This window comes from Passer domesticus, chromosome 5, assembly GCF_036417665.1.
Source record: "Passer domesticus isolate bPasDom1 chromosome 5, bPasDom1.hap1, whole genome shotgun sequence".
NCBI classification, from domain to species: Eukaryota; Metazoa; Chordata; class Aves; order Passeriformes; family Passeridae; genus Passer; species Passer domesticus.
Window position 1 is genome coordinate 19,006,464 of NC_087478.1, and position 27,885 is coordinate 19,034,348.

At 41.7% G+C, this 27,885-nt stretch overlaps 1 protein-coding gene across 9 annotated transcripts in view; it reads right to left on the reverse strand.

The window, feature by feature from the left end:
- Positions 1 to 27,885, reverse strand: part of PLXNB2 (plexin B2) — a 249,411-nt gene that overhangs the window by 205,387 nt on the left and 16,139 nt on the right. The window contains exon 3 of one of the 9 annotated variants that reach the window (XM_064422205.1): positions 234 to 307. The exons of the other annotated variants lie outside the window; for them this stretch is intronic. The gene's annotated coding sequence lies outside the window, so the exon portion shown is untranslated. The remainder of the gene's footprint in view (positions 1 to 233; positions 308 to 27,885) is intronic. 9 annotated transcript variants of the gene reach the window in all.

Genomic DNA, 27,885 nt, shown 5'->3' on the forward strand with positions numbered 1-27,885 from the left:
TATTTGTCAGCATTTAGAAAAAGAAAACATGTCTCCAGAAACTTCATTTCTAGTTCTTTCCCTGCAAAGTTTCTTGTTTTACCTGTTAAAACCTTAGAAATTGCATTTTCATGTCTAAAGCAAAACAGGGTAAGAAAAAGTTACCATTAAAACATAAAATATAGACAGCCTTAAACCGTCCTGATCACAACACTGCACTGTAACATCTCAGTATACTTTAAGGAAACAGATACCTCCATAAAAAGCTGTCTCTTTCTCCCTCCCCTTCCACATCAATTCTGCCCGATTTCATATCCACTTCAAATATCTGCAAGTAAATCAGAGCAAAATGCAGCATTTTACTAACAGATTTCATTATTTATTCATCACTACCACCTACCAGCATTGTTGCAAAGATCCGAGTTACACAGAACAAGTCACAGGAATAAAAATAATTTTAATTCAGGCTTTTTTAAAAAGCCTCTTGTTTGCAACTGTAAATCCACTGAATGTTACAAGCTTAGCTAATATACCACAGGAAAAAGGATTTAATTGCTTCTAATGCAGGATATCAGAGAGCTGGGAAGAACTAAGCAGCACCTGTATGGAGACAAACCTGGAAACCAGAATAGTACTGTGGCTGGACAGAAAAGAGAGCTCCAGGAGCCATTTCTTGACTTCATAGACTTTGGAGAAAAACTGAAGCAACAGCAGAGCTCCACTGCCCTTCCTCCCCTCCCTCAGCTTCCTCTTCAGTAAGAGCACTTCTGCTATTGCAAACAAGGCATTCTTCTGAAGGCATCTCCGGTGAGTGACATACCCCCCAAACAATTGTCATGGGCTCATCTCCAGACAGAAAGAAACACAGTTTATTTCAGAGGACAAAAAAAGAAACAGCCTTGAAAGGGCACAAAAAGTGACCTAGGGGCAAGATGATGAGAACTAATAGAGCACTTGTGAGAAAAGGAAGGTCACCTGCCACAGTTGCTATTCAGCTCTGCTAAGTGGTTTTATTGATGGGTCATTAAAGGATTCTCATCCACCTTCAGCCTCAAAGCAGTTTTATAAAACAGACAATCAGGAAAAAAAAAAGAAAACAAACAGAAGTGCCTTAGGTTTAAAGTGTCTTAACCTGATATCATTATGCACCAAGAAGTGCATAATGACGGTATGAATTGTAATTAAATTTTATTTTTAAATTTAAATGCAGTCTTCCTGCAGCCATGCCTTATCACCAAATGAAAGTTCATGTCTTCGGATAGCTGAATCCCACAATAATCCAGTTTGTCTGAAAATAAGTAGTATAATTGATTTCATGGTTCTCTGAGCCCTTTGGTGTAGGCTTTCAGCTGCCCCACCATTTGCAGGTGTAGATATGTAGTAGATAAAGATTAATGCTTGTGTGCCAACCCAGAGATGCTGAGCCTGCCAATTTTAGGAGCTCTGCAAAACAAGCTGTGAGATGCTCCCACAATTTCAATGTAAGTAGGCCAATAGAAAACTGAATGAATAAGACCATTTTGATGGCTAGGCCATAGCTACTGTAAGCAGTGGACTGGCAGCATAGTTAAAAGCAGCCAGACTTCCTTGCTTTCCCTTTCTTTTCCTTCAGACACTGGAAGTGAGTGCTGTAGGGAGGAACTGAAATTTCACCAGCACCTGCAGTAACATGCAGGGATGAGTAGCACCCAGCTTCAACAGTGTCTTTATAGAATACCAAAGAATTACTAAAGAGCCACATGCTAGTGGTGAAAAACCTACAGTGAACAAGAGCAAAAGTAACTTCAGTGTTGATTGCCTGTAGTGTTCTATGATAAATAATGTTATTTCAGCCATTATATCCAGAAAAAAAAAAAAAAAAAGATTGACAAACACTATCAATAAATTTGATTTTTGGCTTGCATTTTGTAGCTTAACAGACAGCAGTTACAAGGAATGTATTAAGCTAACTGCTACTGTGAACAATGTATAGGTGCACACACCTCTATTACCTATAGGGTCCTCCACATAACTTATACACACCCTAAAGCTCCCAAAAGCATTCAAAAATTGTCTTGCAAACACTAATGCATTCTGCCCCATTTAAATTTGTCATCCCCCTCCTTTGTATGGCCCAGGCTCAGTCAAGAGCCACAGGGACTTGGGCACTGCATGTCCCAAGTGTCTGCACACAGAGCCAGGCTCCTGGGGCTGGGCAGGAACCATTCCCCGCTCTGAGGACCAGACTTGCACAGCCCGCAGGCATCACCTCTATGGGCAAATTAGCTGCCATGAATTAAAGACCTGCAGGCTGGTGTTAACTGAAATGTTTTCAGAACTTGCACGGCAACCTGTTTTGGTCAATATTCAGAGAAAAGGCACAAGCATCTGTGACAGCAACTCCCCTCTGCTGCCAAATACTGCCTCTGAGCTGTTAAAAGAAAAGGTCACTTAAATTTAACAGGACTAACAAGGTATTTTCTCAGTCCTCTTTCTCAGAAACAGCTGAGTTGCTCTGGCTAAATGCTGTTTTTTTCTTTTTAAACAATAATAACAGAATATTCAGCAAGAGGCAGACATCAAGTTAAAGAAATCTCAATGCAAGCTTTTAAAAATTGGCAAACTTGTAAGTGGCTGAAAATAGAGTCTTATAATGGGAAGTGTCAAACAACCTTGATAATAGGCAGCATTACCAGTCTGCTCTGTAATTCAAAATTATGTTTTATTATAGTGTTAAATATGCCTAAGCTCCATTTACCAGTTCCACCATTGCCAGCCCAAGAGCAGCTGCTGGCCGATGGCAAATTAACAAGTTGTAGTTTTCCTGGTGTAGACAAGAGGATAGTTGTTTCTGGCTTTCAGCAGTTGGAGCAGGTTCATCTCAGCAGTTTTTATAGAGCTGAGCATGTTGGCATATGGCCATTAACACATTTCTCAGGTGGCTCCCTGCAGTAATAAGGTGGCCTGAACATATGAGAAGTAAGATCAAACCATGTTTTTCCAGAAGCTGGTGTAAATGTAGTCAGCAGGTGATCTTGAAGAAAGTAAAAGTACACACATTCCAGAGGTTTTGCTATTTCGGAAAACAAATTATGACTCCAGTAGACACTCAGTAAGCCCAGGGCCTTTACTGTACCACAGGATGAGATTTGTATGGTCAAGTTCACAAAGGGGTCTGGGGACATTTCTTCTGAGACAAAGTAAGAAGTAGTCTGTTTCTGTATTTCCTTCAGGAGAGTGAACGGCCGTTACAGAGCCAAACCATGAAGACCACCAATATTTTCCTGCAAAAGATGACCCACATGAGTTCCCAGCCTAAAAGACTGTCACTTTTCAAAAATTCAGAAGTTTTTAATGGCCTCCAAGAAGCTCTTCAGATAAATCATGCAAAAGGGCCTTTTCCAAGGTGCCAGAATTGCATGACACCAACCAAGCTTTCACCACTCAGGGCCAGTCTGCAGGAAAGGCTGCCAGTTCTAAGTCTAACATTGAAACTGCAGCTCACATTGTTCCTATGGAATAAAAAAAGGTGGGGATGGACACGATGCTCTTCCTAGGCTGCGTGCCCTGGGGAAGCCAGATTTTGGCCAGCACAACCACCCTGGAAGCAAACAACTACCTTAGGTGTGCCGTGCCAGAGAGCAGCTGCCCAGCGCCAGCGGTACAGAGGATAACACTTCACATGAGGATAGACAGGAGAGCATGAAAGATGAGTAGTTGCTGTCAGCACTGGGCTGGGCACCCACTGGCATCTCTCCCAGACAAGTCTCAGCAGGGAGCTGAGGCAGTTGCTGGCACAGCATCACACTGACACAAACATGACCATATCCCCTTCTTGCCTCCCCGTTAACTCCCTCAGCCACTTTCACACTTTATTCTTCCCTCCACAAATCAAATGGCCCCTCTTGGGGGCCAAGGTTGAGGCATGGTGATGATTTGGAGCTGTGACACATAAGATCCCAGAGGTACCAGGGCTGGACCACGTCATTCAACCTTCCATTTCTATGTCTCCAAAGTGAGACTAGTGGTCCTCACTGGCACAGAGTTACAACAATTCATTTTTTATTTTTGAAACTTCAAAGCATCCACTATAACAGTAAAGGATCCAGAGAAAGATTCTGCTAGCAGTATAAAAAAGCAAAAAGAATGGATTCATATCAATGGTGCTGCTCAGCGCAGCAGTTCCGTCAACTGCACCTTTCGCCCTGGGGATGTCAGGAGGTGCATCCCTGGGTAGTGGGACAGAAACCACTGCAAACACAAGCAGGTGCTGCCCCAAAGGTGGTGAGCATTGGTTTCATCATACTGGCACACAGGGCCAGGCGCCAGTTTCCAGCTACTGGTAGTGCTGGCTTCTTTTTTACCTGGTACATGCACAAGTTGAAATGCAAAGTGGGCACTGGATGTTTTTCAGAGAGATTAAATAATCTTTTGATCTTGAGAACAGAGGACAGCATCTTCAGAGGCTGCATGTGCATCTTTTTGTGATGATCAAATCCCTTTGAGGTATTTTAGAGAGGACATGCTCAAAACACCTCAAGTCTCAGGCTGTTTGGCTAATCTAGATTCCAGAAATCTTGTCTGTATTCAGCAAAAGTATGATTTGTTTCTTCAACATCTCTTACAGCCTCTCAGCTACATTTCCCCCATCTCAGAAGCAAACTCCACTTCTCTGATTCTTTCTGTATGTCTTCCAAAAGCAGAATCTTTTACAAACCAATTCTTGTACACTGGTCCCAAAGGATCAGCTCAACATCTCTGTGGCTTCAGAGCCACTTGTTGCAGGACTCCTGTTGCCTATGAACAAAGTATACCCTGAAAAGCATCCAGAACAGCTGAGTTTTTAATTCTGAGACCACCAGGGCCAAGGTGAGATGCTGGTGAACTCTCAAATGATCCAATATAGGAGAGTGAGGAGAAGGGAGAAACAAGATGTTTTATCATAGGAGGTAATGGGGATAATGAAATAGATCCAAGTTGGACTAAAAACCAAGATTCTCCTGCAAGAAGGAAGCAGTAGAAAATACTTTTTACAAATTGTAGCACCATGATAATAGGACAGAGACTCACTAGACTATTTCTTCTCAGGGACTGAGATGCAGCAGGCTGGATTTCTCTTTTAGATTCCAGGTAACTTTTCCATGTACAGTGACTGATGGCTATCATTTTGTTCTGAACTTGTCACTTCTACTTTTCAGAAAACAATCTTAGAAAAATAGCCTTATGAGGCAGAGAAGAAAAGAATTGCAGTCCTTCTAAATAGAGGCTCTAACAAGTATCAAGTGCTGTGTCCGAAGGAGTAGCTGTACACTAAGTCTTTTTAAACAGAAAACATGGCTTAAGAAATTCCCACATATGACTCTGTATTCTTCAACATCAGCTGTGCCCATTCTTGTACTATACATTGTTAATTGGCACCCACAGCACGGGTCTAAAAAAATAAACAAAACTATAAAGTTGTTTATATTTTAAAATAAATTAATAAATCAACTTACTTCAGTTGTCTCTGGCCACGCAAGCACTGAGAGCAACAGAAGAAGAAGACATCCTCCTTAGAATGACCAGTAGAAAGGCACTCAGGGGAAAGGTTAAGATATCCCAAAACCACAAAGAGATGTGAAATTTGGAACACAAATGGAACCTGTGTCCTAGTTCTGCCTGTCTGCTATAGCACTGGTGTGGATATGGCAGAGCAGTCATTTACAGAAACATCTTGCAGTGCTTCAATATGGAAATATTCCTGGTAACTATGCCAGTCCAAACTAAAAATAAAATATAACTGTTAGTCATTTGATCTCTGTCCAAAATCCTGGACAACTCATTGCAGGAAGTTTCCCTGTGAAGCAAGGACAACAGTAATAATACCCAACAGCTCTTGAAGCTATGACCGCTGAGATGGTATTTTTTCCTTATATAACTTTCTCTCCTATAATAGGATTTGTTATAAATATATATATATATATATATACATACACACACATACCTCAGCCTCATGCTATTGATAAGGGTTTTTCTTTGCAAACTACTGTTTACTTCAAAGGAGCACTGTCATCAGTGGAGAAGCAACTTGTTCAGGCAGGAAGGTGTAAAAGAAAATGACTGTTCAGCATTCAAGGAGGAGAAATAACTACTCTGCCCCAGTTCTCTCGCTAAAGAAGTACACTGCAAATTGAGAGAGCTCTTATAAGATAAAAATATGTGTGTTGCCACAGAGTGCTTTCTATTTGAAATGCAGGAAGACTTGGGGGTCAAAGTGGGAGAGAGAGGGACATACTCCAATCCTTTGGCTGTTTTAGGGAAGGGCCCAGCTATAGCTCTGTTAAGAAACTGAAGACACTGAACAAGAGAGTGAAATAAAGTGCTGCAGCAAAATTTTGATGGAGCATATCAGGAAATTTGGGCTTTTTTCTGCATGAGAAGAGAAATGAGCAGAGGTAGCATAAGCAGCATCTCTCATGTTTCCTCCAGGCTGGGGAGAGCACGGCCACCTCCCAGCTTCCTCCTCCCTCCCCAAACCACAAACTCCTTTCCCAGCCTGAAATCTCTCTTCCCACTGCTCTGGCAAGTCTTTCTCTTTCCTTTCTTTGTCTTAGCTCCAAGTTGCCAAGCAGGTTAAAAAAAAACAGAAAAGAGCTGAGCATATCTGCAGAAGGATGTGGGGGTTAGGGAGATCCTGTGTCATTTTAACAGACCATGAGAGTTTTGTTCAAGAATCACCTTTCTGATACGGTTGGGAAAATTATTAACTTCTTTTAAAAATATGGATGGATGGATGGATGGATGGATGGATGGATGGATGGATGGATGGATGGATGGATGGATACCTATTTTCCTCAGATAACATTCCACTGCGTTTCTTTTCTCTCCAGCACACACATCATTAAATATAACAATTTCTCGTTAGCAATGCAAGAACATTCAGATTCAAATAAAATGGGAAGCAGAACAGCAAAGTAAATATGGAAGAGCAAAATACCACACAGCCAACTGAATTAGCATAACTACTCATCTTTCTTTATGTCTAGCTGAAATCTGTTTCAAGATTGAAAGCATTCAACAAGACTAAATGATGCTAAGAGCAGGAGGAAAGAGTTTCAAAGAGCTCATTTCATAAATATCCCTTAATATGGTAGGATATTACCTTAAATTAAGTTGAAGCAAGCCATATTTGTAAGATTAGACTATGGCTGAATTGCAGGTACTAATAGCAATAGAAAGCAAACCATGCCACCCTGACTGTGAACAGGTCAGCATTATATTCTCATCAGACACCTTTCAGAAAAATGGAGAAGCAAATGTGTCCCAAAAGCTGCCATTAGCACAGCATGGGCTGCTGGGTGCATCTGGCTCAGGTGCCCCAATTTTGGCGGTGGCTTTCCATTCACCAGTTTTTGCTGGAAAACCTGAGGCTTTCAGGCACACCAACTCAACCTTTCAGGGCACCCACTCAACCTGCCACAGCAGTATTTCACTTGAGTACCTTGAGCAGGTACCATTTTCTGAGAAAGTCACAGAAGAATTATACAGAATTTTTAAAAGTTAAAATGTTGAGCTGTCAGCACAAATCATTTGCTCCCACAAGTTTATAAGTGTGAGCCGAGAAGCTGTTGAGGTTGAAGACTTGTTAAATATCACATTATAAGAATGCTTCAGACAACCAAACATGAAGTGTTTTAGCAATATTTAGGGACTGAAAATAACTTCACTGTGGAAACTGCAGACCATTTAAGACATTAATCTTGAGCACCTAAATGTTCATAGAAAATGAAGAACATACAAAATTAAGAAACAGAATCCTCAGGAAAATAGTCAATATAGCTCTAGGAAAATCAGACTTATAATCCTACCTAGAAAATGTCCCCAACCTGACAAATTTAGTTAAAGAAGGCACATGATGTCTTTCAGCACACTAAGCATCTTATAACTAAGCTCCTATAACTAAACAGTTCTATTTAAAAACAGATGCCACACAAATTAACAAAGCAGATTAAACAGCTCATCATTCTCAATGATTATCATTCAATCCTTGGTATACCAGCTCTCCTCATCTTCATAAGAAACAAAACCTGAAGCAAAAATCTTTCAGGAACATGAAAGTCCTAGTTAAGAAAGATAATGCTGATACAAATCCATCATTCCATCAATTTTCCTGCAACCTGGACAAAAGCACAAGTCAAGTTCAAAGATATGATGACGTGGATCACAAGGTACAATAAACTCAATTGAACAGCAGCACTGCTACTGTAACCAAACAAGACCACACAGAAAGCTGATCCAAAATTTAGTTCACAGTGTTGGAATATTATTTGGAAGAGAGTAACGTAAAAGATCATTAGGGTCACAGTTGTTTACCTGCTAGCACAATCACTCCAGGAAGTGTAGAGAGAGAGGAAATGTGATACTCCAACACACACAGTATCAAAGCACCATGTTGAAATTGTGAGATGTAATTACATAATTTAACACTGGACTTCCTAAAACATATCTGTTTCTGACATTGACTACTTGAATCTAATGTCATCACATCACTAAGAGCTCAGATGGGAGATATACTCTCTATTTAGAACCAGACTTAAAGACAGACACTATAGCCAACCCATTTAATTTAGTAGAGAAGAGGTAAAGAGAGAATGATAAAGAGGTAATAAGCATTGTCTGTGTCAGCTCATAGATGTTAGCTCTTTTTCTTAAGAGTTGATTTTATCAGAGAATGCCAATCCACTGGATCAAGCTGTTCTTAGGAATTTGGCAGATTTTATAAGCACTCCCACACCTCATTGATTAAATAAATCCTTGAGGAAAGGCCACTGGCTACTCCCCAGTCAATTTTCTTCACAAAAAAAACCAAGGCAAACCTACATTTTGGGTACACCTGCATCTGAACTGAAGAAAGAATACAAAATGCCTTTTCATCTCAAAAGTAACCATTGCAGACTACTTGATTTTTCATGTTTTTTCCAGTCAGCCTCTCACCTGTCAGACAGTGATCATCAACTGCTTCCATGCGTCCCCTCTGACCGTCAAAGCAACAAGTGCAGGGGCTCATTTCCATGAGAATCTGACCCCAGCCTCTTCCAGGGCCAAACCAAAAGTCCCCTTTTTGGATAGACAAGTTTTGCTGCTCTGACATTGCTTCCCTCACAATGTTTACCCATATTCAAGGCACACCAGGAAAAACAAAAATGTGACTTTAGCACAGGAATAATTGAGAACCATTCAGAAACCATTCAACAGATGTGGTAGAGTAATATAATGCAACTAACTTCTCTAAAGCCATGTCTTTAGCTTCCAAGCTTCATCCTTACTGAAATATGGCACCGAATTTTTAATTATACTGCTATTATGAAGTGGTAATGAGCATTAGCCGATGACTCAGAATAATAATTACTAGGTGGTGCTATCATGAAGGTACAATTTTAGAAGCCAAGCAGGTGTTACTTTCCTGAATGATTCAAAAATCACAAGCAGCCAATCCTCCAGCTAATTACACGCGGAAGCTATGCACATCTGAAATGCCTTTTTTCACATGTCCAGAACAGGTGGAGAAGGAAGTTTTTCCTTAATGCCGCTAAGCTGATTGGTTGTCAGTGTTCAGAAATAATTCCCCAAGTACAAGGTTTGGCTTTTTCATGATGTGTCAAGCATCTCTCTATTAAAAAGGTTAGGTTGCCTTGTCTTGCAGAAAGAAATATTTCAGGCTTGCTTCCACCTAAACCTCCCACAGCCCCCAATTCTGAATGTCAGTCATTTTGTATCAGTGGCAACAACAGCAATAAATGCCTACTTATAATTACAGCATATTGGTTTTGACATTACAGGGTCTGTAATAAATGAATATACATATGAAATGTACAAAAAACCTAATTAAAAAAAAAAACATCAAATGGGGGGCTATTTTTGAAGTAGCAGAATACATATTTGAAAACTGTAAGTAACCCTGCAAAATTGTGCAGAACAGCCTTATAGCTCTGAACTCTGGTAACTTGTTGGAAAAGACCTATTATAAAAGGCTTCCCTTTTGTCCTGAATTATTCTCCAGGTTACTCCACTGCACCATAAATTGAATCATGTGAAGATTTCCATGTCTCCATTTCTAATGAAAAGCCAGCTGACTAGGGATATATCTATGATATTTGTAATACTGAGTACTTCAACATGAGATTGTTTGTGACAGCAATCCAAAAGTACTCAATCTCACAACTCCCTTCTCTCCTGGGTGCTTCAGTAGCTCTTTTTTCACTCTTATTTCACTTGAAATGGCAATATGATGGAGTTACATAGGACTTGTTATGGGGTTTGTTATGGGAATGATAGATAGCTGATTAAGTGTGGGGTTTTTTTTTTTAAACACAGCTTTTCCTTTTGCATATCTTAAATCCTCTCCCACAGCACTGCTACTTAAAACAATTCAATTAAAATTTTGGGTGATAGCATGCTCTTAATTTCTTTATCAAATTAAGTGGTGTGCAAAAAAAAGGATGATTGGAAAGCCTTTCCCCATGATATGGTGATTTTTCTTTTTTGTAAGGGGTTTGCAGGGACTCAGTGATAGAGGCAAGAAACAACAAAACCCTGGGCATGTTGGGCCATCAGTAGTGACGTGGGCTGGTGGAGGAATCCTGTCTTCCACCACAAGCATGCCCACGGTGACTAATGCCTTCACACCCTGCAGCATGGGATCACACTCACCCCATGGTTATGTCATTTTTAAAGCATCTGGTGGTAATTTAGAAATACAAAACTAAAAACCAGACAGGCACGTACTTGGTAGGTCTACTATTCATAAAAGCAGTGATACAGTCACATGTAAAACAAATAAATATTGAGGTTCACCCTTCTTTAAATCTGAGCTGGGGAGTTTACCTGTTTACTACCTTGCTTTGAACACCAAGAAAAGAAGAATTATTCACCTGTTACAACTGGCAGTTGAGCAACACAGAAGAGATGTTTGCAGTGGTAGATAGATGAGCTTCATTACTTTGAAAGTAGCCTCTTGTACGGAAATGCTGTACCCATTTTAGGCCCTTACTAAAGCAGATTACTTTATCTATTATCACTGCAAGCAATCTCCACTATATTTAAGTTATCACATTAGGCAAGCTGCCCTCATGGATGGTATACAGCCAATTAAAACACCACAAGAACAAGGAAATCTGACCTCCTCCAGATCCCTCATGTGTACACACTGCCTCAGAGCTCCTCAGTGGGCTCTTCCACTGGCTCATGCCACCAAACCCACATGCTGGTGCTCAGCTCTAGAACCCCCAGCACAGAACTGCAGAGCTCTTTATTACTGCCTGTAATAAATATAGCAAATAAATAAAGATAGCAACTTTTTATGAAATTAATGACATTTGTTCTCTTGGGCACCTCTGGAATGTACTGAAGTGAACCTAATGTAGGATGTAATTCAGGAAATGTAACTACATTCATTGAAGGCATTTAAATGTTAATCTGTAAGCATGGTTTTCCTTATTCCATCAGGATTTGTTTCCATTTCTTTGAGCGCTTGAGCCCCTCATCAGACAGCACCATCTCCCTTAGAAGGCTGGAAGCAAAAGAAGATGATACTACTGAACCTGGCCATTTCAACTAGAGCCCACCTTCACACACACAATCATCCAAAACCATCCCTTGCCACTCATTGCTGAATGAGCTCAAGACCCTCTTGAAAAATAGCCCAACACACCCACTGTGATTGTGCTAAGCCATTTTTAATTAAGGCCCCTGGTACCATCTACTTTGATGCATAGCTTTGTGTGGTTCAGAAACCTGAGAGCTGCCCTGATAAGACAGAGGAAACATCCTCTAGTCCAGCACACTCCCCTGAGAACAGACTTCATCTCACTTTCTGCAGAACAGCCCAAACTAGTCATTAGGTTATTTCTGTTTTCAAGGAGACTGAGCCCTCCCAGGGGCAATTCAGCTTCCCTAGTTTAGGTGCTTATCTCAGGCTTGCATGAATCACCTCAGCCTCCCCTCTTCCCATCCCCTGACGATTGTTTGCTGTAAATAAATGTACAGAGCTAGAAATTAGGTGTCTTGCTGAAGACAGTCAGGGAAAATGAACCACATTTTAACAGTAGCCAGCAGCAGCCACCGTAGACCATTCATTTTTCATGCCAGATATCTTCCCAGATTTCTAAGAAAAATGAGTTTCAGGACTTCTTAAATTGAAAGTTGCATCAAGGCATTAAAGTTACCAAAGGCCTTATTTTCTATGTATATGCCTAATCTTTTTTCCATATCACTGGCATCTAAAAGCTTCCTGCAGCAATTCTGTGATTTAGCTTTCCCTTGAACAGGAGATGGGGCAGAAGAGGGAACTGGACTTTAGGCCTGCTGTCTGGTAATTGTACTGTTCCTAGTCGGTAGTTTTAAATTACATAATATTTTCTCTCTCATGCTTTTTTTCACATCACCTAAAGTTTTTTTTTTCTAAAAAAAGGTTCTGAAATGATCAGAACCCTCCAGGGCATCTAAGATCCGAAAGTTTATGGATCTATAAAGTCACAGGGATAATTATGAGTTTGCCCTCTACCCTTCTCCTAGTATTTCTCACTTTCTATTTATTTTACTGACCACCACTGCAGACTGAACTGACATATAAAAAGTATTATCCACTGCACCTCCAATAGTGTGTTGAGGATTTTAGCCCCTCAGAAAGAAGAGGATTATTTCCTTCCCCCCTTCATGCATTATTTTGCATTCCTTGACACTGAATTTCATTTCCCCATATTTTCAGCTCTGTGTTGAAAGAGTCTGCAACTAATTTCAGGCAGCTTCAGGTCAGATTACTGTAAATAATCTTAGTATTCTCTCCAAGTTCTGTCATCTACTTAAAATCAGATCATTGATGAATACATTGAACAGCTCCAACAACAGATCCTTGATGGACTTATCCCAGGAATAGCTGCTACAGAACAAGGATGCTAATCAGATATTCCACTTCTTTGTTTCCTATTTTTAATCACTTAGCACTTTTTTTTCATGCCCTGATAACTGTGGTTCTAAAATATTTCTGTGAAATATAGCTTGTATTTTAATTTTCAAAGAAGCTTTTTACAAAGTACCAGCTAGATCTGCTATATCCACATAGCAGCTTCCCTCCAAAACTTGCACAGAATCACAAGAAGCAAATTCCCTTTACAGAAGACATGCTCTCTGGCTCATTATATTTCTATCTACTGCTTCTATTCCTACTCTGATTTCTACAAAACTACGTAATACAGGAGCAAGATTTACTGATAATCTCCTTACATGACCCCCAGAATCCTTCACTAGACTGGTATATTATTGGTTCATTTAAGCAGACAACAAACTAGGAGCAATTTCTTATTTTTATTCCTCTAGAGCTCTGCGTGAACAGCATCCAGCTCCAGTACCTTGTTACCAGAAATTGTTTGCTTTTTTTTTTAGCATGAAAAGCCTTTTAGAACTGACATTTCAAAAAGCACCAGGCGACTATCAAAGAGACATGTCTGGTCCAGTGAAGGCAAGTCCCTGCAATCTGGCTGCCTTGAAGATACCAACAGCAGTTTTAGCAAAGCTAAGGATCTGTAGCCCAAGAGCAGCAAAGGCATGAGAAACCCCAGAGTACAAAGGTAAAAGGATAAGGGATGAGTCATGCTATTTAAAATAACTGACATCTAAGCTTCCCTTCATTCTGGCACCTGATAACATGCGTGTCCTCAGCCCACTCAGACTGGAGGACAGGGGTGTAGGCAGGAGCTCTGCTATGAACCTACCACATCCAGGTGCCACCCTTAGCCCCCTGGGCTGGGACACCTTCATGCATGTTGAGTCAGTCTGCATTAACACCTCGGTCAAGGCGGGTGCATCATTTCCCATGTGCAGCAGCGACTTCCAGTGCTGAGGATCCCACACCACCCTAACAAGGAGAGGAGGAAAGATGAGCTCTCCCTTTAACTTCAGTAAACCTGGATCTGTCCTCCATTTAGGGTGGTGACAGCTGTAGCTTAGGTCCATCAGAAAATTATGGAGGAAGGGATCAGAGTGGAATTTGAGCACATTACCACTATTTGCTTTGGTGAATGGTACCGCAGTTTGCACTGGTTGTGCCAACCCCAAATATTTCCAGAGTAATGACTCAGATGACTTTTCTTCCCATGGAATAAAAAATCAACCATAAAGTCAAACACATGGGGCATCCCCATTCCTATTCATACGTCTTTATTTTCATTGTGTGATTTTTGAGCAGTAATGCACTTCCATTGTTTTTGTCTTTCACTACATTTTTTGAAATATAGGAATTCAATTGAAAGCTGGAATTATTTATAGTGTGACTTAAGGGAACTGTGCTTAAAGAAATAATATCCCATGAAATATTGCAAGATTCATGGAAGAAGTTGTACTTCAGAGCATACTTAAGAGATGCAGCAACAGTGGAAATTTAGCATGTGTATCTGCCAGTAGACAATTAAATAGGTTTGCATCTTTCAATAATGTAATTTCATAAATGCATTTCATAAATACACTTGCCCAAGCATTGTTCAATATCACATTGACCATCCTGGCAAAGAAGCCAGGACTTCCAAGGCTGGATTGGTTTTACTGTCCCTCTCAGAAAACATATAATTCAGGAAAGCCCAAGTGCTTATAATTTATTTTTCTGGAACAAAAGGTCCAAGCAGAATATAGCTTTGTGGTTCCCTTCAATAATTTAAACACTCTCAACATAAAATATAAGTACTGCAGTTATAGCCTCTTATTTAGAATAAATATGATTCGAAAAGCTAGGAAAATTGTTATTACACTCAGATGATTGTTAATTCTTCCATCTTGAAGGAAAAAAACCCAACAAATTTAAGAAGCTAAATTAGTAGCACATAACACATATAAACAGATTTTTAAAGAAGCTGTTTGAATTCTTCAAATTAATTTTTGCCAAGAGCCCATCTGGGACTGACTTCCATCACCACACTATGAGAGCTTCATTAGAAAGGTGTTATAACAATATTCCAGAAACAGCAGCAGAACAGAACACAGGTTTTCTTTTCTCTCTTTAATACAGCTTGCAACTTTTCACACAGAAAGATGAGCAGGAAAGACTGTCTCCCCTGTCTGCCTACAAAAAGCCTACCTGCAATTTTCTTCTTCAGCTTCATATAGATGTAGGAAACAAAACAGATTACTCCATGAATGAACAAGCAAACTGTCAGTCAGACCAGACAATCTCAGCACAAATAAAGGAGGATAAGAGGAAAGTACACGGTTTGATAGGGTGACAGAAATCACTCTTGTCAAGTTGTATACAGTGACTTGCAGGCTACTTTGGGTGCGTTACTTCTCCAAACTTCTTTTTTTCTCATGCCTGTAAATGATGAACTACATATTTCTTATGACCCCAGTACAGGGTTGTTGGATTGGTTTTGGTATGATTCATAATCAACTGCTTTAAAATCTTATTTTTTCCCCCATGATTTAAGTGAATGTGTCATTGTCACTTGGGAACAAGCAACAAAAAGCATGAACAGGAACATGTTCAGCACAGTGAGCAAGGCCAAATATTTTTGGATCTCTGTCTTCCAGCATAACTAGAATAATTTCAAAGTTTCTCCTGTAGACCTTGCTGAAAACTCCTACCACTCAATGAGAATTCAGAAGTGGCTGTGCCAGTGCAGTCTTTCATTTTAATTAAATCTAAAAATCAGGAGTTATTTAACATTATTTTATACTGCTTTGAGCAGTAATTGGACTCTATGTGCCTTTTTTTTTTTTTTTTTTTTTTTTTTGCAGCCAAGGGCATAATTCTGGCAGGTTCACACAGCTTTTGCTCACAAGCCCCGAGTACACAGATCCTTCAAACCAATTGGGACACAGCTAACAGATGCTCGGAGACGATGTTATGGGTGGTTTTTATAAGGGCTAGGCTTTCTTTGGCTGCTAGACAGGATTCCTCACAGAGGTGAGCCAGGAAAACTAATACCTAAGTAGAAGTTCCTTAGCAAGGCAATTACAACACAGCTAATGCCCATGTCTTTTCCAGGGCTATGATAAACCCAGCTCCAATGCAGGAAAAAATGAGGTTACTGGAGAGGAACCCAGGCACAGGCACTGAAAATCTCACTCAGAGTCCAAGGGCCTTCAGCCTCGGCCCCTCTCCAGCTCCATTACAGCACAACCATTTCCACTGATCTTGTGACTCATCCTGCATGAGAAGACTCGTTGTGTTCACAGATACAGCCCAAGCTTGATCACTTTGTTTTGGACTAGAACAAAATTGGAGTGATTTAGCTATAGAAGTGTGTACAAGGTGGCCAAGGCACACCTGGTTCAGCACTGCTGTCACACTGTGGAAAATGTCCCCAGCTCCCCTCCAGCCTGCTCGGGCTCTCTCTGTACTTATGGCAGATTGGGCTATGTCTTCAGTTCTGTCACTGAGGAGTTGAAGTAAAAGTTTCTCCAGCTCTCAGAGAGTTCCTTGGACTCTGTTTTACCAGCTTTTAGGAACAACTTTGGGGAGGGGTGGAAAGTGCAGAAGCGCCTGGGGATGGATGCCGCTGCACCTTGCCAATCCTCTGGCAGCGGCAGAGCTGGTTTGGGGAGCTGCCTCCTTCCCACTGCTGCCACCCCTATGCCTCCCTGCCTGCACAGGAGAGCTACCACACCTTTCCCCTGTGCTAATTCAGCTGCTTACCTAACCACAGGCAAGTTGGGTACACGTTCACACATAGAGTTTAAAAATAAAACCTCTAAAAGAGCACTGTGTTCTTTAAAACAGCCCAAACAAATCACCCCCAAATCAAAACATCTCACAGGTCTGGCACAAAGCACAGCCCTTCCAGAAGCTGAATCAGCTGGGGAGGAAGCAGTTCCCACCAGCTGCAGAGAATGAGAAAGAGGCACAAGGAACAGGGGGCAGGATGGAAACCACCGAACTCCACCCCTGCCCATAAAGAAAGAGGAACAACACTCAGCCTGAAAGCTACTTTTGCAGACAAAGGATGACTACAAGCATATTAAAGTCTCTTGGAGGTAGCCCAACCAGCACGACACATGTTGGCATATGCACAGCCAGCAGCAAGCCTTTATTGTGGGGTGCCTGCAGTCCTGCAGCACCTGAGCCACCCAGACCCCTGGGTGTGCAGGCTGCAAAGCCATCTGGGTCCTGGCCATATCAATGATCTCAGGTCCACTGGTGGCAAATAAGGCATGTTTTTATTTACCTTTCATTTTTAAGCATTTAGATTTAAATTGCTCTTCCTTCTCAAGTTAATACCAGCAACAGGGAGATTAATATTTTGTTAAGAAAATGCTTACATTCCCTCAGTCATTTGATTCCAGAAGCTGGGCATTTAAGCTGGTGATAAACTATTTTCAAGACTAGTGATAAAATTGTCCAAATTGGCATTAACCTACAAGACAAACACACATCTCCCTCTGAAAGCTCTCCTCCTCACCTGTCAAGCAAAATTTCTTGCAAACACTGCCCCATCTCCCTGTGTCTCTGCATCTTGCTCACACAAGCAGCCTGGCAGAAAATGAGCTGGGGGTCCAGGTGTATACCAGGTTCAGCATGAGTGAGAGACATGCAAAGAAAGCCTACGGTGTCTTGGGCTGCATCAGATGAAGTGCTACCAGTAGGTCGAGGAGGTGAGGCCACACCTGGAGTAGTATGTACAGTTCTGGGCTGAGTACAAGAGAGATATCAGTATACTGGAGAGAGTTCAACCAAGAGCCACAAATACAACTGAGGGACTGGAGCACTTCTTCTGTGAAGAAAACCTGACAAAGCAGTGACTGTTCTGTCTGGAGGAGAGAAAGCTTGTGGGGGACCTTGTCAATACATATAAATAGCTGAAGGGAGAGTGCAAAGAGCATGGAGCCTGATGCTTTACAATAGTGCCAGTGACAGGAACAGAGGCAAGGGACACAAAATGAAACATAGGAGATTCCTTTTGAACATCAGGAGACATTTTTTCACTGTGACAGTGATCAAACATTGGCCCAGGTTGCCCAGGTGTAGAGTGTAAATTCTTGGAGATATTTAAAATGGCTGACTTTAGGAGGAGCTATACTTGAGCAGGAATGTTGGACCAGATGACCTCCAGAGGTGCCTTCCAATTCTCAAGCATTTTCTGATAATGTGATCTCAGGAAATAAAGACCACACCAATCTGTCCCCAAAACTTACTGTTAGTGGTGGTTAGTATGAACCAATACCTAAACTAGGGTACCCAAACACAGTTAGACCTCTTCTTGAAGATGAAAATCAGCAGTGCCCTTCAGTAGTAGTGTAGGAGTAAGAAAGCCCTGCAGGACAAGGGCAGTGGCTCTCAGACCATGGTCAGATACTGGGTGCCATGGGAAATGACACCCAGTTAGTGCCAAAACAATAAGCAGTCTGCCTCAGCCGTGCCTGGAGAGCATCACCTGTCAACTGTTCATCCATGCAGCAGCCCAGCAGAGAAGTGAGAGAGGTTAAGAGGTAACAGTATGTGCTGGTTCAGAAAGCTTGGAGGCTGGTGGGATAGGAAGGTGAAAGGGGAAGGAAGAGTCCAGACCTTCTTCAGCACAGTAGCAAATGTCCAGGGTTACAAAAACTATCAGCACAACACACTATCTAGAGGAGTTTTAAAGGCCATGAATGTCTTTAAGTTCCATAATACTGGAAAGGTGAACAACAGAGAAGTCCTCACTCAGCATTCACCCTATGTATCCATTCCTATGAAAGAAAAGGTTAAACGTAGTATTCAAAGATGCCCTTTAACCAAATCTGCAGAAAAGCACCACTGCTTTGCAATTTGGCTAAAACCTATGTGCTGTCTGAATTGGCAAATGGCTTGAATAGTCCTATGGATGTTCCCAGGTAGGAAGGCTGGGGACAACTGGAACATATGAAAATATCTCTTATAGACTACTGAATCAGCCTCCAAACATGTCCCAAAACCATTCAGTGCTGCCAGAGCATCTTGGAACTAATCATTGCTGGAAGTCCTAGGAGATCTGTCCTTGTCAGAAACTGAGCTGCTGAGCCCTGGCCTCCAGCCAGCTCTACCCAGTGACCACCTTCCTGGGGCTAAGGACATCAGCACTAAATGCTGAACCTGGTCCACCAGAACAAAGAGCTTTGTCTGCACTGAAGAAAGATCTGTTCAGTCAGATCCATCACACACCTCCCACCGTGCCACTGCTACCCACTTTTCTCCACCATCTTCTCATTTGCGGCTTGTCTGTGCCTAAAGGCAGAACAATCATCCGCCCTGAGCAGAAAAGAAAGATGTGAAAGCTATAAACTTCCTAAACATCCCTCCTGCCAACACCTGTCATTCGTTTCTACATTTCCTATTTGCTCTGTTTTCATTTAAGGTATTATATGACTCAGATGAGGCCTCAACAACTTCAAAAGAATTCCTGTGTCTGACTGCCTCAGCTTTATTAAAAGTAACTGAGCCATTGATCATCATCAGAAGATGTAGTCTCAGGAGAAACGATATCATTTGTAAACAAATAATCCTGTGAACACAAACACTCCACCAGTTGTGAATAACAGGGAAACAAATACGTGGTCGGGGAGGCGAGAAGCCCTGCCAGCACACCAACAGACCATCTCAGGGATAACAAAAAGAGTTGCACCTTTACAAGCAGCCCAGCTAACAAGAACATGCTCTTCCAAAGGCAGGGTGGGGGGGAGAAGCAATTTTCTTTTGCTGTTTTCAAGTATCTAAAAGCAATTTCATGCTGCTGGCTTAGGGTGCGAGCAAGCAAGACTGCTCATCCCTAATACAACCAATTCCCTACGTTCAGAGGGTATTTTTTTAGCTGACAGTTTCTATACACACCCTCACATTCTGCATTTCATGGCTGACCAAAGAGTGAAGTCTGGGGAAGGGAATGCATGACTGCATGGCAACACCTGTGAAAAATCAAACTATTTTCCTTCCCTTACCTCCAGCTAGCTACAAACAGGATCACCCTGCCTGAGATATGAAACTGGTGTTTACAGAAACAAATTAATGAAGATCTGCACCACGGATTAGAGCACATAAAGAGTGAAAGATGTTATAGAAGTCCACTGACACATCTGCCAGTCACTCATTCTTCAAGAGTAGTGGACCAAATACCCATAAAAATGGACTTTTTAAAATAAATGCCTTCATATAAAATAAATGCCTTTCATATGAAAGGTCAATGTTTCATATTGCAAAATGTAATGGACAACTCCTGGCAAACATTTAACTTCAATACAGTCCAGGTTCAAAAGCTGCTGCTGGAATGGAGCAGCTATTGTGCAATTCTGTTTTTTGGAAGGAAAAGGATGCCAAAATCTGCACCAGATGCCCTGCATTCCCCAACAAGGAGTATGTTTAGCATATTCAGTTTAATAACACACCATTCATATGGAAGCCATCAAGAATCTGCAGAGGTTTGTCAAACAGAAACTAGGCATCTAACCAAGAATAGCCACAGCACAGCAGACACAGACAAGGTCCTTTTGGTCTGCAGCCAGAATTCTAAATACCTAGAAATAATGGCTTGGTAAGACAGTGCCCCTGAATCAGCTGGGGCAAGTTCCCACCTTTCCAGAACGCCACCTGGTAAAATCTTCTTTGAAGAAATCATTGAGCATGGAGGGGGGGGGAAAGAAACAACCTCATATTATCTTCACTGCTGGGCAAATACATCATGAAATCTAAAGCATGTCAACTAGCCACCAAAAAGCCCAGCTGAGCTGATGCCTTGAAGTGAAATTCAGCTTGCTTCAGTTCATACAGAGCACACCTATCAGCAGCTCACTTGCTTTGGGGGCTAAGGGTATTCTTCAGTGTGCAAAGGTGCTGAAGGAAAGAAACAGCAGCACTGCCATGTGGTTCTTCAAAAGAAATGCTGCAGCAGTCGGCAAATTCAGGCCTCATCTAAACTCAAACAGCTTCTCTAGGCAGTCTAGAATTTCCTTTGAAGTATATCTCAACGAGCACATATGGTCCTGGAGCACATCCACACACATTCACCAGAAGGGAATGAGAGTGGGTGGAATACATAAGACTATCCCTAGGAAAGGGAGAAGGAAGAGAGAGAATAAAAATTCTGGCATAAACAAACAGCTGCTATTTCTAGCCCTCCTGGTACCCCTTCCTCCAGCCCAATGCCACTCTGGAAGGTGCCTTGTTCAACTTAAGAGACAAACAGAGAATTAAAAGTGTAAGGCCACGCACTTTTACAGCCCAGTTATGACCACTTACAAACACACTGTAAATCACTGCTTGACACACCAGGTACATCCCAGCAAATGCATTTGCTCAGTGTCTACTCAATGTTGCTTGATATTCTCCATGTATCTTGAGTGTGCACATTCAAGAAATAAAAAAATTAAATAAACAAAGTCTGGATTAGAGTCAGTCCACAATAGCAGGGAAAAAAGTGTAATTATTGACAGTGGCTTGGTTGAGCTTACAAAAGCTTAATGGAAAAAGATTTTTCCATAATTGCCATCTCTAACCTTTTATCCAAGCTCAGTGGGTACATTACCTAAGTCAGCAGGAAGTTTAGCCACTCCACATGAAATTAATAACATTTACGGGCTGACCCATAACCCATAGCTTTTAAAACAAGACCTATGAAGTTTCTGTCCTTCCATCAAGGAACAGTGCATACCACACTAAGTTGCTTAAAACAAAACAAAACAACCCCCCCACTCCTCCAGGCAGCTTTAGTCCCTGAAGACTGAGCCTTCCTCTTTCACATACTCAAGAGGAAATTAACCTCACATACTAATTAGAGGAACAAAAACAAGCATCTCAAGAGCAGTGCATTCCATCTGCTGACCTGCCATTACCTTTGAGGCAGCAGCTTCCACATCATCAGGGTACCCCTCTTCTGTCACCCAAATGCCCTGAGAAGTGCTCCATGACCAAAACCAGGAGCTTCCCTGCTGGCCTCGGCACACCTACCCCTGCGCTTGCAGGCCCATCCATTCACCCACCCAAAGAACAGATCCTGCTGATGTTGAAAGGATGTGCTCCAAGTCTGGACGCCTATAAAAAGGACCTGCATGCCAAATGAGAGCTTTCAGCCTGGCTTCATATTTATGTATACAGAGAACAAGATAAACTAGTTTAACTAATGCTAACCCAATTCCACTTGAAGAAGTGGAAGAAGAACCAAAACAGATATGAGAAGTTGAAATATATTCCTGAAGAGATACTCTTCATCTGTTTTGAAGTGGCAAGCATGAAATATTTGGGTATCTGTGCTAAAATTCTAGGTGATGACCGAACAGAGCAAAAACAGATCAGCAACCTGGCTTAACAAAATTGTGTTGAAAACCATTAACAGGAATACAGCACACATGCTTTATAAGATGGTACTTTTCAGTGTCATAGACTAAGACGAGAACAAGAAAAGTCAAGGGGAGGATAAACAAGGCTGGCTGGGAATTGATTGCCACCTCTGAAATTTTAGTAGAACAGTTGGAGCAAGAAGCTGACTGCAGCGGAACTGAAAAATCACTATCTGTAGCTAGATTACTCATCTACTGTTAAACCAAATTAAAGTGTTCTTCCCACAGGCAAGGCTGAAGATTTCAGAAAAGCCATAATTTATAACTCAGGAAAAGTTTAGAGGAAAGCTCTGCTAAACCAAAATGAATTTTGTACTTAATGGGCAGGAAAACAAAGGACAGATGGAACTTCATGTTTCTTGGTACAACAGTAAATACTACACAGCACGCAGGATGCAACTGAGCCAAGAAGCTGATGAGCTGCACTAAAGAAGAGTTCACCTTACGCAGGTCCCAGCCTTCCTTGCTCTGCAAATCACCCTTTCAAGATGCTACATAGCAGAAGTAGAATAAAAAGTAGATTTTGAGCAAACCAGGCCTCTATTGCAACCTTAGGAAGCACTATCAATACAGTTCCAGTACGCAATCCTCCTTAACCTGTTTCATAATTAGGGAGCAAACTCATTTACAGGAAGCGCAAAGAGCGAGCATGCAAGGCACAGAAAAGCACCACAGTATTTCTGTCCAATTTGTTTTGCAGGAGTGATCATGCCTTGGATGGAAGCCTATTTCTAACAATTTATTTTTCATGTCTGGACAAGGCAATATTACTTCTTCACAATTTAATCTCTTTGCTAATAGACTTAACTGTTATAGCTGAAATACTCAAGCTTAACAATAAGGCTAAAATACCCAGAATACTTAAATCCAAGAAATGTGTTTGCTGGCTTCAGTTCAGGACAAGTAGAAGCAATCAGCTAAGGCACAGCAGACTGGAGAACCACAGCAACACCTGCCAAGAGGTTACATTGGATTCTGCACAACTGACTACAGAACTGAGCAAAGCACAAAAAACATCTACAAAAAGTCTTTAATTGCCAGTGAAGCTCCTCCAAAGGACCAGGAAGCACCTGGGCACACCAGCAGCTCGCCTGGGCTCCTTGGGTCAGCACTACCCTAAAATTACAGGGATGCTGGGCCAAGTCTGCCCCCCCCACCCCCCCCAGTCATTTGCCTGTCACACTTCCCCTGCATTTCGTTCTGCTTTCAAGCTGCAGTTCAGTGAACAGGCTGCAATTTACCTCTTCACCCTCACCCTCAAATTTGTTTGGATAAACAGGCTCTCCTTTGTTCCAGACTGCTACTACATTTACACATTGTATTGTAAATCAGCCGGTACAAAGCAAGGCAGGCCCTTGAATGAAGACACTAGCTGTTCTGTTCACAGCAAAATTAAACAAGAGGCACAGAACCCCATTTATAACCCCAGTCTGGAAACAATTGGATTGTAAAAGGTGAGAGGTTTTAAAAAGTTTACTAAACAAACCTATCCAGTTACAGAGTCTATAGTGAGCTCACAAACAAGTTCAAGGCTGTAGAAGTTGCCAAAACAGTGTTATTTCTTGAGAGAAAACTAGCCAGTTTAAAAGCTTGCTTTTTTGCTGTTTCAAGGACCCAAGAATTATTGGCAAATGATTTAGCTTTTACTGAGTATTCAGCTAGGGAGAAATTAGTCACAGAGGAAGGGAATGAACTGTTCACCAGGTCTATTAAAGACAGGAGACCTAAACAGCATCTAGGAGTTCCAGGAAAAACATCAGGAAAAACTTCACAGTAATAACAGTTGAGCAGAGGAATGACAGCTACAAAGTCTTTTCCTTTAGAGGAGGAGGCTCAATTAATGGCTTAACTACAGCTGATTCTCTGCCTTATGACAGAGCATGGATTCTATCTGCATATGGCTTCTTCAAATCCATCCTCAAATCTATTTTCCATTATTTTAAATGTTCTTTTAAATAAACTGAGTTTGCTGAGACATCTCCCATGGGCTGATATTACAGAAGAGTCCACAAGAAAAGAGATCGAAACTAACCATTATTTGATAGCTGCCCAAGTTTCCTAGGAAGCTATCAGCTCAGTCCCCAAAGAGAGTAGGTATTCAGAAAAAAAATAAAAATAAAAAAACCAATTGGATGATCCAAGGGCACTGCATTTGATGTTGTCTGCAGTCCAGAATTGAGGCCCTCTGATGGGATTCTACAGAGAAACTTCAGCTGGACTTAAGTAGGATGTCATTCACTGCTGCAGAGAGCCCTGCATCCTTCATAAACATCAAGCTTAAAAAAACAAATCCCAAGTCTGAAACATAAGCTTGAGTGTCAACAATATTTTTATTCCTCTGGTTACTTTAATGGAGAGAGGGAGAGAAACATGATAGGTGCGGGTTTAAAAACTTTTTTGCCCTGATTATGAGAAGTATGTTACAATATGAAATGTTATACAACTCCTTTTGGTACATCTATCATTAGCAGTACAACAAACCATCACCTTCCAGCAGTTTCAGATCTAAACCATAACAAATTCAGGAGACAGAGGGCATACCTCCATTTGACATTTCAGAAGCCAGGGCATCACTGTCCATGTTGAATTCTGACATGATCCCATGGCCAAAAAGTACTTACCAAGCAAGATCAAGGGAAGCTCAACCTCTTCTTTGCCACCAGCCCCAGCAACACTGCCCAAGCACAAGAGCCAAATGAGAGGTCACTACACAAGCTGCTGCTCTGGCCACAAAAAATAAAAACATCTAATGGAGTTGTGACCATGGCAACTTCCCTTTGAGATTCTTGTGCTGCTGGCTCCCATTGGAGTGAGGCCTGCCCTGTCCTCTGTCAGGGAAGGAGGCACTGTGGCACCACTGCAGCTGCTGTAGCACATCACAGCCAAACTCCCAAGCAGGGCAAGGCTGCCAGAGGAGCACACTGGCTTGACACAATGCCTCCCACAAGCTGAATTCATCCCAGGTCCCAAGCAGCTCATATCACCCTCTGTGCCCTGCCCCATGCTTCCAGCCCTGCTAAATGATCCACCTTTTATCCAACTTCTCTCCATGACTAGCACAATAATCATCACTGGAGTGCTTCAGCTGCCTCCAAGCTTCACTTGAAGCTTGACCTGAGCTTTGCCCACTCTCCTCCCTCTAGGAGGGAGCTGTCCTTCCCTCTAGGATCAGTGTTTCACAAAGAACTCACCAGTTTCACCCCTTTCACCTGAAAATGATGCAAATCATGGAGGGAACACCTCATGAGGCAAGCAACATTGTCACCTGAAGCTGGACACCTTTCTGTCCTGAATCAACAGAGGTGTATGAAAATGGTGTTCTGGGGAGTGAAGAGAAGCCAACAATCCACAAGCATGCAAAGGTAATTTGTGCAAACCCTGTAATTTGTGTCCTAAAGAGAGATTACAGCCCATCTGTCCCAGCTGGAGTACAATAGAATTCAGAGTGATTTGTGCTCTACCTCCTCACCTCCCCTGGCCCCTGTTTGGCCAAATAACTAAAGCAAGTACATATAGCCATGTCCCTAACTCCTTGAAGTAAATCTGCTCCTTTGTCACTGCTACAGCCCTTGTGAGGGCGTAGATACTGCACTTGGGAAGTCACAGGTTAGCCAAAATCATCTCCTGGAAGCTGGCATGGCACATGCTTTCCCTGAGGTTTGGTCTCAAACTGTACTGATGGGCTCCAAGTGCTCCATCAACAAGATTTACTTTCCTGCTTGGAGATAATGCCATTGAAACATCTGTAAAAACAAATACATTCACTTTAATGTTAAGCCCTTGCACTAAGTATTGAAGTGACGCTGCCAGATTAAAGGGACTGTAATATATTTTTTAATACCCCATTTTAAAGGCAGATTATTACCCATGAAAGAGCTCTTAATATCTCTTCTTTGACTGAGGTGTGTGACACCTGTCTATCCTCCATTTCTGCCTCATTTTTGCTCAGGTACACAACACTTACCAAGGCCCACCTGGCACTTTACTAAGCTCCGCTCCAAAGAAAGCAGTGGTAGATTTTGGGGGCACCTACACATCACCTGCATGTCACCCACACAACAGAGGGCTGGAACAGTGCAGGCCCAGGGTGAAGGAACACTGTGAGGCAGACGTTGGGAACAAGCTGCCATGATGTTGGGAACATGCTGCCATGACGGCAGCACCACCCCAGCCTTCCACTGCTGGAGCAGCCCTCAATCACAGACACCAGCTGCTCTTCTGGCTGGCACCTGGGAATAGCTGCTCACTGCCAGCACGAGATGGAATCAGGTATTTCAATTTTATAACAATAAGCAACTCTCGCTGTCACTTCTCATTTTAATAATTTCTTACTCTGACAAGCAGGGGCAAGTTTGACCAAAAAACTACTAACAGGAATCAGAGAATCACAGAATTGTTGGAAGGGACCTCTGGAGGTCATCTAGTCAAATCCCTGCCAAGGCAGGTTACACACAAACAGGTCCAGGTGGGTTTGAATGTCTCCTGAGAGGGAGACTCCACAGCCTCCCTGGCCAGCCTGTTCCAGTGCTCTGCCACCCTCAGTGTAAATTTCTTTACCTTCTTCTTTCTCATATTGAGATGGATCTTTTTGTTTTAACAAGACCATACTGAGTCCTGAACAAAGTGCTCAAAAGCTCTCAATGTTCACTGTGGTGCACACAGACAAAAGAAGACATAAGAAGCTTTTTTGTCTTATCTGTCTTGACTACAGGGCAAGTAAAAACAAAAGCAAAATCATTTAGCAGATGACCCTCAAAATCAAAACAAACAAACATCCCCCAACAATATTCCTCCAAACACACAAAAATATAAATTGGTTTAATTTTTGTTCCTAAAGATAGTCAAGAAGAAATTGTAGCTGCCCCTGGAAGTGCTGCAAGTGGGAATTGCCAGAAGACAGGACAATAGAGATAAGGCACCCTCGATGTCACTGCCTCAGCCCTGTGCCCAACAAGTTCCTTCAACTATTCTGGGTCTTGGTTTCTACATCTGCAGACTGGGGATAATAACAGGTCTTTACATCACAGGGGTGTTACAAAGATCAATTAGTTAATGTCTGAAAAGCGCTTTGAAGATATAGCAGGTGGTGAGTATTATTATGCAAATAACATGATTTAAGAAAATCACAAGTGCTGGATTAATACTAATCCCTTTGATATTTAAAAGACACCAGTTTTTTTCATATTTTAAAGCAGTGAACATTTATGCTATAGCTTTTCACGGCTGCTGCAACCACAGTTTTTAACCTTTTCTTTTCATACAGCTCCATACATAAAACTCCTCTGCAGACATCTTCACAAAATCCAATCTCGACTCAAAGCTAGGAGTAGTGGAAGAAATTATGCATGTTGATGAACTGGATAACTAGATTCTATGCAGGAATATTTCTCAGAGGATAGAATGTCACAGGCCTAACTCACTGTAACAAACAGTATAGAGTCTTTCAGTTTTAGGGCTTTTTTGGGAAGCACACCAATTTCACGCATAGAGGCATTTGTAAAACAATATAGCTGCTATTTAATTATGCTATTTTATGTGGTAGAAAAAAGTGGAGGAAAAAAAGGAAGCTATGGTTCATTCACTTCTTCCAAGGCTGCATATCTGAATTGTTAAAAAAAAATAAAT